Source organism: Ambystoma mexicanum, chromosome 8 (genome assembly GCF_040938575.1).
Source record: "Ambystoma mexicanum isolate Mex_15411 chromosome 8, UKY_AmexF1_1, whole genome shotgun sequence".
In the NCBI taxonomy this organism is placed as follows: Eukaryota; Metazoa; Chordata; class Amphibia; order Caudata; family Ambystomatidae; genus Ambystoma; species Ambystoma mexicanum.
In genome coordinates, this window is record NC_090929.1 from 1698151203 (window position 1) to 1698163732 (window position 12530).

Sequence of the window (12530 nt, forward strand, 5' to 3'; positions counted from 1 at the left end):
ATGAATGGTGATTGCTTTTTTTTAAACGTGATGGTGTGCCAGTTGTCTGTAGGCTGAAGTTTGGCATCAACTTGCTTAGAGTACTTTCCCGAGATTTTTTGTCACTCGCTATGGTTATGTTTTTATTGTTGTCATCTTGCGTCGGCGTTGGCTCTGGCCCTTGCACTTGTCCGCCACACTTTTCTTGGTCCAGGCACGTCCTTTGCATGATATTAGCAGGTATGGGTGTTTGCGAGCAGGTTTCGTCAAGGTCTATAGTGATGGTTTGATCATCACTGATTGGTTTTGGATTTGTCGCCTGGTTCGAGGTAATAAGTTCCGGATGTAAGGTAGAAACAGTAGGTGTCTCTGATGTTGCTGTTGTGTTTAGAGTTTTTGACTCTAATAGTAAAGATGGAGGCTGGTCGTTTACCTTCAGGATAGGAGGATTTGTCGCCGTCCCAAGTACTTTGGGGGGGCTCTCAATCCCCTCGACCAGCTCTAGATTCAAAGGTTTCTCAATGGGAGGCTCTATTTGATGAGCCGTCGATTTTTGGGAACTTAGACCTCCGTTATTTGAGGACAACTGCTCTTTGGTCAGCTCAGCTGTGTCCAAAACCTCCTTTGGAGGTTCGGAGGGACCTGGGGTGTGTCGTGTTCAATCTGTCTCTGTTTAGAGGCCGGCATGCAGTCGTTCAGGGCCTCTAGGATCTCGAGGTCAGTTAGTTCGACCCTTCTAGTATTAGACATTGTTGTCTTGGGGTTAAAGAAGTCTCTCAGGTTTGTGGTCTTCCTGTCAATGTTTGTAATGTTTTTCCGGGCTAGACATTTTCCTTTGGTCAACAGCCCCTTTATTACATTTTTTTGTGTTTTTCTTATTGTAGATACTCCCCGCTTTTTGGAGCTGGGCTGGTCTTTGACGTTTTCTTTCATTTACCATCAGAGCCTCGTTTTGATCTTGGCTCGTCTCCCCCAAAGGTAGCAGAGATCCTGCGTTTGTCGCCGCATGAATCTGCGCCTGTACGTCCTGTAATGTTTCCAGAGGGGGGGCCTCAGCGACCTCCGTGATTGACTCTGGTAGCTGGGTTTCAACCGGCATTGGGGCTAATGGCAGGGCAGGGACTCCTTCCTTCGAGGTCACCCCGCGTAGCTCGTCAACACCCCCCTTTCTCGGGGCTCAAGGTCCAGGTTTATCACTGTCACGGGAGACCGGGCCCCCGCGCCCGCCCCTTCTGCAGATCCTGGCCCCTCATCCCCAGGTGGAGACTCCAGCGAAACCTGGGGCGGAAGGCCGGGAACCAGAGCGTTGGCAGGGGCCGGGGCTCCGCCTACCGCGAACGCCTCACCCGGTTCATCCTCGCCACTTCCTGCCGGCGAGAGCGGCTTACCCCGCGCCGCCTCCTCCACTTTGGCCAGCTGCGACCCCCCTCCGGGAGGCGATGCAGGCATGCGGTGGTGCGGCGAACCAGGGGTAGGTGCGGGTGCGTCGGTTACCAACACCCGGTTTTCAGGCACAGGCGCCACAGACGCCGCTTCTGCAGGCTCTTCACTGGGCTCTTCACTGTCCCGCCCCGGAACAGCGGTCGATGACTCCCGGTTTGTCAATTCGGTGAAAGTAGTATTTGACTGAGGTAAGTTGAGCGGTTTAGTGGTCTTGCGCTTCCCTTTTGCTTTTAGACGTGGTGGCGGATCCAATTTGATGTTGGTTACATCTTGCAACGTTTTTGTTTTTTTTGTTGGTGTTGAGACTGCAATGTGCACTTTGAGACAGGTACTACGGAGACATCGTCCCTCGTCTTCTTCAGGGAGTGGAGGGGAGACCATGACAGCCCCGGTTCCGGCAGCCCGGCCTGCCAGGACTGTCACTCTACGACCACTCTGCGGCCGCTCCGCGGCGTGAATGTTCTTTTGTGCTGTGGGTCCACCCACCAGCGCAGCAATGGAAAAGAGACTCAGGAAAACAGGAGAAGGTAGAGCAGTCCACTCTAGCAGGGCATTTTAATAATGCAGATTGCCTGTGCATAGAAGGTGTCCACGCTGATGTAGTCTAGCGTGATGCCTCCACTCCTCAGGTCAAACGTGGAACACGAGATGCAGATTGCACATCAATTTCTTTCAGCACCCCAGCGCCAAACAGCCGCACAACTGTCCCTGGGCTTTACTCCTGACGGGCTTCCCCTTAGGGAACACTACACACAATTAAGACCACAGGTGGCAATACAAGTTTTACCTTTGGTACAAGCCTGTACTACTATGTCAGATGGTAGCAGTGGCGCAGCAGCCAGGTTTATCTCAAGAGTATATGAGCAGTAGCAGAGATTACACAAAGGGACCACAATTACTGTGACTCAAGCAAACACTGACTCAAGGTTTCAGGTATAAAAATATAAGTGCATTTATTTTTAAACCATTCGTTATAAACACAACACTTCTATGAAATTTAAATAACAACCGCACGTTAAATATACGACAACTAACCAATTCACTTTGTACAGTAAGTCTCAAGGTAAGCACCCTGTGTTGGAATGAACCGGTGTTAGGCACAAAAACACATTACCGCGAATACGATTGCGATCACTTTTTGACAGTTCGGTCTACTAAACAAACGTGTATCCGTGACATGCAATGCTACTGGGGCAAAAACACACTTAGCACTTGCGATACCCAGAGGGAGTTGGAGGCAAAAATCACAGGCAATATTTAGGTTAGGCAGGCAGAATCAAGAAACATTCAAAGACAGGAGTTCAAAAGTCAAAGGGCCGGAGTCAGGGTCGAAAGACACCGGGGCCAGTTGCAGAAGATCACACGGTCAGACAGTTCAAGATTCAACTTAGCCAAAAGTACTTCGATATTGTCAATGTTCGGAAGCAAAAGTTATAAGAAGGAGGGAAGACAAGGGCAAGCCATGGAAATGAAGAAAAAGGGATTCACCCAGTTTCCTCAACAGAACACAGTACCTTGTTCCAGTGGTGCAGCTGGTGCCCTGGCAGTTGTTCCTGTTGGTTTTCCCGCAGACCCACGATTCTTGGAGCTTCGTTGTGAAGGAGGACGTCTGAAGGGGGTCTGCACCACACAGGGATGAAGCCGGCAGCAGCGACATGGAATAAAAGGTGCGCTCCTTAAAAACAGGAAAGGCTCTTCAGGTGGCTATCCGGACCACTACAGCAGTGTGCAGTGATTTCGACCAAGGAAGAGGATCCTCTGGCTGTAGAAGATGAGCTGGTTATCCCCACCAAGCTCAAGGGAAGAAGACTCCGGACTGGATCTTCTCTAAGTCGTTGAAGGGAAGATAGCTCGGGACTGCAGCAGGGCTTCACCGGGACAGGGTAGTTGCAGCAGCTGTCGTTCTCTCCGCTTCTCTTCGGTTCCTTGTAGTTCCAGTGGCGACTCTCTGCCTTCTAGCCCAAGAGACCTGCCTTTTATACGAAAAACCCCCATTCACACAGCCTGGATGTCAATCTCCCAGCAGGGGGGTTGTCCAGCCCGGACAACTACCCTGGCCAATCATGACAAAGTGCGACTTGGGTTTCCTAGGATACCCTGTGCAGGAGGTGACTACACCCCTCCCTCACATTCAGCCCACCTAGACACCCAGGCGTCTGGTGGAGGGCTTCTGAACAGAAAGCCTGCCAAAAGACGGTAAACAAAGAAGGCGAACCTAGTTTGCAGCGCAAAGTAAAACACAAGAAGGACTTTAACAAAAAGAAATGGCGAATAAACCCAAACAGATCCAAAAGAAAGATGATTTGGCCAAGCGGGTTTATGTTCGAGGCTAATATAATAGCCAAGAACAGTACCAAGTTTATCTAATATAATCGCGGTGGAAAAGTTAGGGTAGATACCACTGCCACCAGCCAAGTCTAAAAGTTAAAAGAGCGAAACAATGCTCTAGGAGGTACAGATAAAAAGGTATACGAGTTAACCCTTTCCAGAACTCCATGGAAGATGGGGTGTACTGGATCTGTGGTAGATTGATTAAGGAAAGTTAATGGTAACTTTACCCTTTTCTGGGGGACAGTAGTCGCCTCAGAAATGGAGTCGAGGGAAGTCTTAAAGACAACCCTTTGCCACGGCACTGAAGGTGCTGGGTGACACACACCAAGAAGGGGGCTACTGAAGTGGTGTACTTCAGAGTCCACAATCATAAAAACAGATAGAAACACATAGTAAAACACAGGTAAGAGTGGGGGGAAAGCTCTCATTCTTACCAAGTGGAAAAAAATAAACTCCAGCAGTCCATCAAAGCTGCTGGGGGACTCACTAGGTGAGGGAAATTAGCCATAAATGAGAATTCTCCCTAACAATCCTCGTTGCACCGGCGTGGCCGAGGCAGATCTGGTTCCCGGACCTTCTGGACATGTCAGCGTCCCCCCCAGTCAAACTACCGACGGACGCGGATCTTCTCTCCAGAGAAGGAGGTGCCATCCTCCACCACGACCCAGGGTCGTTGAACTTGCAGGCCTGGCTCCTGCAGCACTAGAGTTTGGAGGGTACGATATCCCGGCGGACTGCAAGGAAGTGCTTGCAAAGGCCAGTCGTCCTCGACCCTTGTTAGGCAGAAACCTGTGCAGTTCCCTTAGGGACCACTGCAAAAGGCTTAAGACTACAGGTGTTGGCAGTAAACCCAATTGGTAGCAGTCTGTACCACCCATATTTACCTGGTAGCTGTGGCTGAGCAGCCAGACTTTTGTCAAGAAGAGTTAGACAGTATATAGAGTATACAAGATAGGTACTAAAATACAATAGCACAAGCAAACACTGACCAGAGCTTGGGTATAAAAGTATATAATTATTTATTTAAAAACGCACTTTGTAAAATACACTAACACTAATATGGCAAGCAAGTTCAAACACAGTCACTATTAATATATATACATCCCTGATTACTTATTGAACAAGTCTTAGTTAAAACACCACTTATTTACAGACAGAGGTGAGCACTTAACCTAAGATGGCACTCCAATAAGTTAATTAAAAAGGGAGGGAAAAAGGCAGAATTAGGAAAATACACAATACCAACACTTTAAGAGAACCAGAGCAAGTCAGAAAAGGCAGAGTCTACTGAGGAGCAAGAAAGTCATAGGTCAGGCCCACTCTTGGAGAGAGCAAGGCGGAATGTGTCCAAGATCACACAGTTGAATAGTACTTTAAAGAGTCGTTGCAGATAGTTCAAAAAGGGTTGGATCAGTTCAGAAAAAGTTAGTTAGCAGGTCCCAAGTCACCCCAGGATAGAAAGTCAAGGATTTACGGGACACCTTGAACAGTCTGTTGCAAGGGAGACCAGGCAGGACTCAGTACCTGAAATGGTGAGAAAGCTCCAGCGGGGGCAGTTGTTCCTGTCAGCGAGTGCAAGTCGGTGCTTCGTCCAGGGGAAGAGAAGGTCTCGAAGTGGAGGAAAGCTGGAGGTCGTTACACTGCCAGGGAAGAAACCAGCCGCAGAGTTTTCCCAGTTAAAAGGTACTACCCTTTTATTCTCGGTAGTGGTGAAGCGTGGCTATCCGGCCGCCGGGGTGCTTGGCATGGGCGATTCGACCACGAAATGATCCACGAAGGTGAAAAGAGGGCGAACTGGTTATCTCCACCAGTTCAGAGAAAGAAGACTCTCCAGGATGAAGATCTTCTCTGTTGTTGGGAAGTGGTGAGACGGTTCAGCAGGGCTCCACCGGTGGTGTCGTCGTTGCAGGTCAGCTCAGCTTCTCCCGCTTCAGATTCTTTGGTCCTGTGGCGAATTCTGAAGTTCCAGTCCCCAAAGCCCTGCTTTTATGCAGAAAACCCCCATTCATCAGTCCTAGCTGTCACTCAAACATGCTAAGTGGTGAGCCGGGCGGCTCACCACTGGGCCAATCACACAAGAGTGCGACTTGAGTTACCGAGGCAACTCAGTCCAGGGTGCCTAAACCCGCCTCCCACACATACTGTAGACACAGACAGAGTGGCACCACTTTTGGAGGCTTCTGTGGAGAAGCCCGCCAAAAAGTGGAACAAAGGGCTCGACTTGGGTTGGAGTTACAGAGGCGAACACAAACGCCATTTTAAAACCGAGTCCTGGCAAAAAGACCCAACCGGGGAATAAATATTAAATAAATAACCCGGCAGTATCTTTAACACCAAAAAAGTGGTGCGTTTAAAATGAATGGGAAAATCCCTTAGGAAATATTCCGGTGGAATATTTTGCGTGGTAACCACTGCCACCAGCCAGAAACTCGACGAGGGGGGACTGCACAGTGCCCCCTCGAAAAACAGATCCAGGGGCAATCTAATTACCCCTACCAGTACTTCCACAATATGATGGTTTGTACTGGTTCTGTTCACAATTTAAGACTAGTAAAGTCAATGGTGACTTTACATGCCCTGGGAGACACATTACAAAGGCAAAGGATATCTCAAATCATGTCTAAGAGTGGGAGAAAAAGAGTCTCACTCTTAGCAGGAGAAAAAAATAAACCCCAAAAATCCAGCAAAGCTGCTGGGGGACTCACTAGGTTTGGGAAATTAGCCTTAACAGAGAATTCTCCCTAACATTTGTGCTATGGGCACAAATGGAAGAGGTTCTCTGTCTGGTGCCGTGAACAGAAGATTAACCCTCTGCGGATTACGGCCCCTCAGGTGCTGCCGTACCTGCTGTTGCTGGCCCAGGCGGGGCTATCTCATGCCTCCATCAAAATCCACCTAGCGGCGATTTCCCGCTACACCAGAACTCTGTGGTGATCATCTCTGTGGTCCCATCGCCTGGTGAAGGAGTTCATGAAAGTACTGTTCCGGTCATTACCGCCGGTGAAGGCTCTGGCCCCGGCGTGGGAGCTCAACATGGTGCTGAGCAGGCTCATGGGACTGCCTTTCGAGCTTCTGCATTCGACACCGTTGAAATTCCTATAGTGGAAGACAGCGTTTCTTGTGGCCATCACCTCCGCACGACGAGTGGGAGAGATCCAGGCCCTCTCCTGTAAACCTCCATACCTGACATTCCACGAGACAAGGGTAGTGCTGAGGACGCACCCCTCCTTCATGCCCAAGGTGCCATCGGACTTCCATCTCAACGAGCCCTTGGTGTTACCTGTTTTCTTCCCGTCGCCTTCGTCGCCGGCCGAGAGGACTTTGCACTCGCTGGATGTGGCTAGAGCGCTGAAGTTCTAGGTGGACCGCACGAAGACCCTACGGAAGACATCACAGATATTTGTGAACTTTGGACCTGTGAACCAAGGGAAGGCCCTCTCGAAGGCTTCCATTTCAAGATGGCTCTCCGGCTGCATCATGCACTGTCACTGGTTGGCAAACCGACCGTTGTCCGGCCGTCTGAGAACCCATTCAACCAGAGCGATCGCTGCTACCACGGCGTTCCTGTCTGGTGTGCCCTTGGTGGACATCTGCATGGCTGCTATGTGGAGGTCGACGCACACCTTCAGGAGATTGTACTGCGTCGACCAGGATTCCAGGGAGGAGTCCAGAGTCGGCCAGGCAGTGCTGCGCAACCTGTTCGCCTGAAGGTGGGCCTGGTGAGGAGGTAAGAGATGCTTAATGTTGAGTTTATGAAATGCTTAATGCTGAGCCTTGCCACCTCCTTTGTTTGTGAATGTACGTACTGCTATGTATTCTTGTATTCATGAGCATGTGAATCCATGCCAGACCCCATGCTGGAGAAGGAACAAGTTACTTACCTGTAACTGTTGTTTTCCAGCATGGGTCTAGCATGGATTCACATGCGAACCCTCCCTCCTGCCCCCCTGCGGCTCTTCTCTTGGTCCTACTGCCACTTTACGTGCTACCAAATCTGAAGATGGCTGCCAGAGGAGGGGCTTAGGTAGAGGGCAGTCATTGGCTGGGGGCAGTATGACCCAAAGACCAGTGATTGGTTATTAGGAGAAAGAAACAAAAGTGAAACTGATTTTTTTCTTTACCGAGGATGTCATGCCGCCGGCTCGCAGGTGCCACTGGCGGCTGTGGAACGCTTGGCGCTGGCCGCGCAAATTAAGTTGTTCCATTCTCCCTCTTTCACTTCCTGGTTAGCGTTCTAGTCTTTTTGTTTTGGGCCCTTCCTCGTTTCCGTATTTAACCACGCCCCTTTCTCAGGCTCGGCGCGTTGCAACTTTTGCTTTCGCTCCGCTGCTGTGTTTTTTTCGCTTGCCCTGTGATATTCGCCTTTCAAGGAACTACGTCCTGTTATTCTCCTTCCTCCTTGTTCCCCTTTTTTCTTGTCCCCGAGTATCCCATTACTCACCTCTGCCTTTTCTGGATTTCTTCGTTTCCCTCCTTTCCTCCATTAGTCTTCCACGCCTTGCTAGTCTTTTGTTTTGTTTTTCTTTCTTCGCCGCTGCCCGTCTCCTGTTCGCTCCCCTGAGCGGTTTTTCTCCCTGCTTTTCCCTGTCCTTCTGTCTTTGTTTATTTTTCTGCCTTTCGTTTTCCTTGCACCCACGGATCCACGGTTTGCTCTCAGCCAAGGACTCCCTTCTGTTACGGAGCCACTGGACCCTCACTGTTCAGGACTACTTACCCACGGCGAGCCGGACCACCTTTTCATCTTACATCAGGATAATCCTGTCAAGCCTTCCACCCGCTACAGCGTCAAAGACTCAGAGAGGTTTTTTTTAAGCGGTTGCTTTTTTCCTCTCCATCTGGTCCCTGCGGGGGGAGGTCCTCTGCTTCCCTGCATCACAGGGTATCAGTGTGGCTTCCTACCGTGGGAGACCATACCTCTTCACAAGAAAGAAGACGCCAAAGAAGAAGGTACACAAGCACGAGACCTCATCAGAGGAGACAGGTGAGGAGGAAGGGGAGGTGGACATGGATATCACAGACGTACAGCCTTCCATTGCTGAGTTTAATAGAGGATTCCCAGCCTGACGACGGGGAATATTCATGAGCATGTGAATCCATGCCAGACCCATGCTGGAGAACAACAGTTACAGGTAAGTAACTTGTTCCTTCTTTCTCATGAATATAAATGAGAGCTACCCTGAAAACCCATCAGATTTCCAGCCTTCCAAGCCTGGAGTTTTTTTAAATTTCATTTCATTTAGGTAGCTGTAGCATTCTGCATTCTAATGCTTTTAGAATGTAAAATACAGAAATAGGAGCGTGGAATGTGAATTGTTAGGAACCAGAGAGTGACGAGAAGAAAGGCTGAGTTGGATCAGTGGAGCGTTACATCTGTACATAAAAAAGAGAAGAAGAAACCTCTTCAATTTCCTTTCAATGGCAACAAGTGACAACACAGGAAGCCCCACTGAGTATGTGCCCTGTGAGCGGACTGCGACGTGCAGCTGGTCGTGATTTTTGTCCGAAGTGAACCACGCAGTGTCTGCGTTACTTCTGTGATTTTGCTCCGAGGAACTGTGGCGTCGTCCTTGCCAGTGTAGTCCACTGCTTTGGTGAGTTTGTGTCAGCATGCACTTGCACTTTAATTTGCCTCCCTTGAACAAGAAACGCGCACCCCGTGACATTCAAGGAAAGCTCTGTTGCTGTGGGGAACGTGCAGCAGAGAGCTCTGGTATTTAGTCGCTTGCACTCGTTCGATTGCCGTGTGCAACCATAGCAACCGGTATAAACGAAGGGCATGTTAAAGTAAAGTACCTTTCACCATGCCAGAGCATGGCGGCCATTTTGACTTGTTCTAGAAATAAACCACTATTCCAGGATTAATGCTTACCAAAGAAAATGGTAAAATCCACAGAACTGTAATACAATATCTGGGGCATGAAATATCAGAGCAAGGCATCAAGCCCAAGAGTTAGTTGATTTTCCTACTCCTGGTGACAAAGTGCAAGTTGTGTCATTTCTTGGAATGGTCGAGTATTACTCTAAGTTTATTCCGAGGCGGGCAACTAAGTCTGTTTACATGAGGAAACTGATAAACATAGGAGTGCAGTTCCAATGGAACAGAATGTGTGAAGCACAATTACTCAAAATTAAGTCAGCTTTAAACAAAGCACAGACCTTACATAGTTATGATACCAGCAAGAGAAGTGTCGTGACAACTGGTGCCAGTAATCATGGATTGAGGGTGGTTTTATCCCATAAATGTGCTGGGAAGGAATGTACCATTGCATTTGCATCTCGAGTATTCAAGGAGGCAAAAAAAAGGCAAAAAAAACCCGATTCCACTATTGAGAAAGAGTTACTTGCGGTTAAATGGGCAATAGACACATTTCGTCCTTTTTGTGGGGTGTGAGGTTCATTGTTAGGTCTGATTACAAACAGGATTAGTAAATCGGCTTTTGTGTAGGCGTGTGCAAGGCAAAGTTTGATGTTGCTGGGTGAAAAAGCAAACTCAAATGTGTAGGGTTATTTCTGAGCGCAATCAAACATATGGGTGGTCCTCGTGCGATCTGTGTATACACCTTGATGACGGTCTTGTCAGTTTATATCAAATTTATATCAAACATTTTGGTCCCACTATCTTTAGAAGTGATTACGTTTGTATATCAAATTAATCTGATTAATTTGAGATGGTGATTGGATTGAAAATGTTTAAAAGAATTTTGTATTGTTTTTATCACTAATCTCTCTGATAACAATTCTCTTTGGGATCTATTTTATGTTTTGTATGACTGTGTAAGGTTTAGTTTTTTAAACCAATTCACAACTAAAACTAATCAGACCTTTTTTTATTTTATTGGGAGTGAGTTTACAAAACCTTACACATTTAGTACAAAAGTTATAAAAGTATCACATTACAAAGTATACAACCACATTCTATATATATATATTGAATACATTCAGATGCAATATATACAATCTAAAACAAAACCTTCCTTTGGCTAATACCCTGATATTCGAGTTTCACAAACCTTTATCAGAGAATAACATTTCAAAAATCGTTTCTCTCACTCCGATATTTTTGCCACATATTTTGTTTAACTCGACTCATCCCACACATTTGCATAACTTTTTTAACCTCTCCTGATCCATGTATAACTAAGATCTTCCGAGTGCAACTTAAATGTGTTCCCAAGGGTTTACAATACAACTTTGAACTTGTGTGGAAACAAGTTAAATTAATTACACTTTAAGGGTGTTTACCTGCTTTTCTTGTTCTCGCACACACACCCATTTACTCTGCTTAGACACGTCTTGGGGAAAGCCTACTGTTGTTGGTCTTCAAATAGCGCGCATGATATGTACACCTGCTCTGTGGGCATAACTTCTTTGTGTGAATTCCAAAAAAAGTCATTTTTATAAAAGTCCTTTTATCCTTTTAGGATTAAGCATAACTGGTGCTGATGTCAGAACCTACTTTCTGGGCGCAAATATCACTTCCTGCAGGAAAACTAGCCAATTCCTCTTCAAATTAAGCAGGAGACCTGTACATCTGTCCATAGCCTTGTTAACTCTGATAACAGAGCATATGCGCGCGCAGAACAAGCTTCTTGACAAATGGTAGGACACAGAGTAGCTTAATTACCTACATTTTGCTGTACAAAATGACTGACTCCAACAGCAGGTGCAGTGCATTGTGGGAGCTGACATGCTTTATGGCCTTAAGGGCACAGTGGCCCTCATTACGACCCTGGCGGAAAGGGTTTTACGCCAGCGTAATGCATGGCGTACCTTTCCGCCTTACTACGAGTTCCCGTAGCGCCATGGTGGTTTTTTCGCCTGGTTTTTCCGGGCGGAAAAATCCATGGCGCTACGGGACCTGTTGTTAATTACGCCACCGTAATTTACGGTGGCGTAATTAACGCCTTCCCCACTCCCATTATACCCTATGGGGCAAAAATGGGAATGGGGAAGGGTAAATGGGGATTGGGGACTTACCGCCCCGCCAAGGTCGGAATGGGGCGGTAAGTCCGCCAACCCCCATGGCGGAGTTGGCAGCTCTGCGCCATGGACCATGGTGCAAATTGCACCATGGTCCTCCGCCAGGGTCGTAATGAGGGCCAGTGTCTTTGTTTGCAAGCATTGCTAAGGCAGCCTATCCATCTAGTTGAATTGCTTCGCTTGTGTAAGCTAGAAATGCACTTTAAAGCCCCTGCTTTCTTTTATGGAAAGGAGATGGGCCAAAACAAATGCATTATGCCAGAAAGCTAATTAGTATGGCTATATAAAATGCATAATACAAGTGAGCTTTGTCGCTTTGGCGTTAAAAGGTGTTCCAGGATATACAAGGCCTAATTCAAAGAGCGTTTTGCAATGGGGTTTTGCCATTATAAAGTGCCTCTGTGAATTAGGCCCTCAGTGTTTATACATTTAATGAAGATGCCCAGGATGAAGAACTGGAATTAGAAGTAAGTAACTCCTCCTTTTAACACGTTCTCCTTCATTTTCGTACAATGTTGGTGTCATTTTATTTATTCGCCTTAAGAGCACAATGTACCAGTCACCGATGGAACTTCAGATGTCATTGGGCTAAAGGTTGTGTGACATTGTTTCTTGTAAAATGATCGAATATGCTGGCTAGTAGTCCTAAGAATTTGGAAAACCTTTGGTAATGGCAAATGAGGGCAGTATTTGGTTTTAACAGCGACAAGCCAGAGAAGGAGGAGGTCCACAATGTGTACCAGCTCTTAGAGGACCTGTTTTTTGTGCAGACACTTCTGCAGTTTGTATGGCATAAA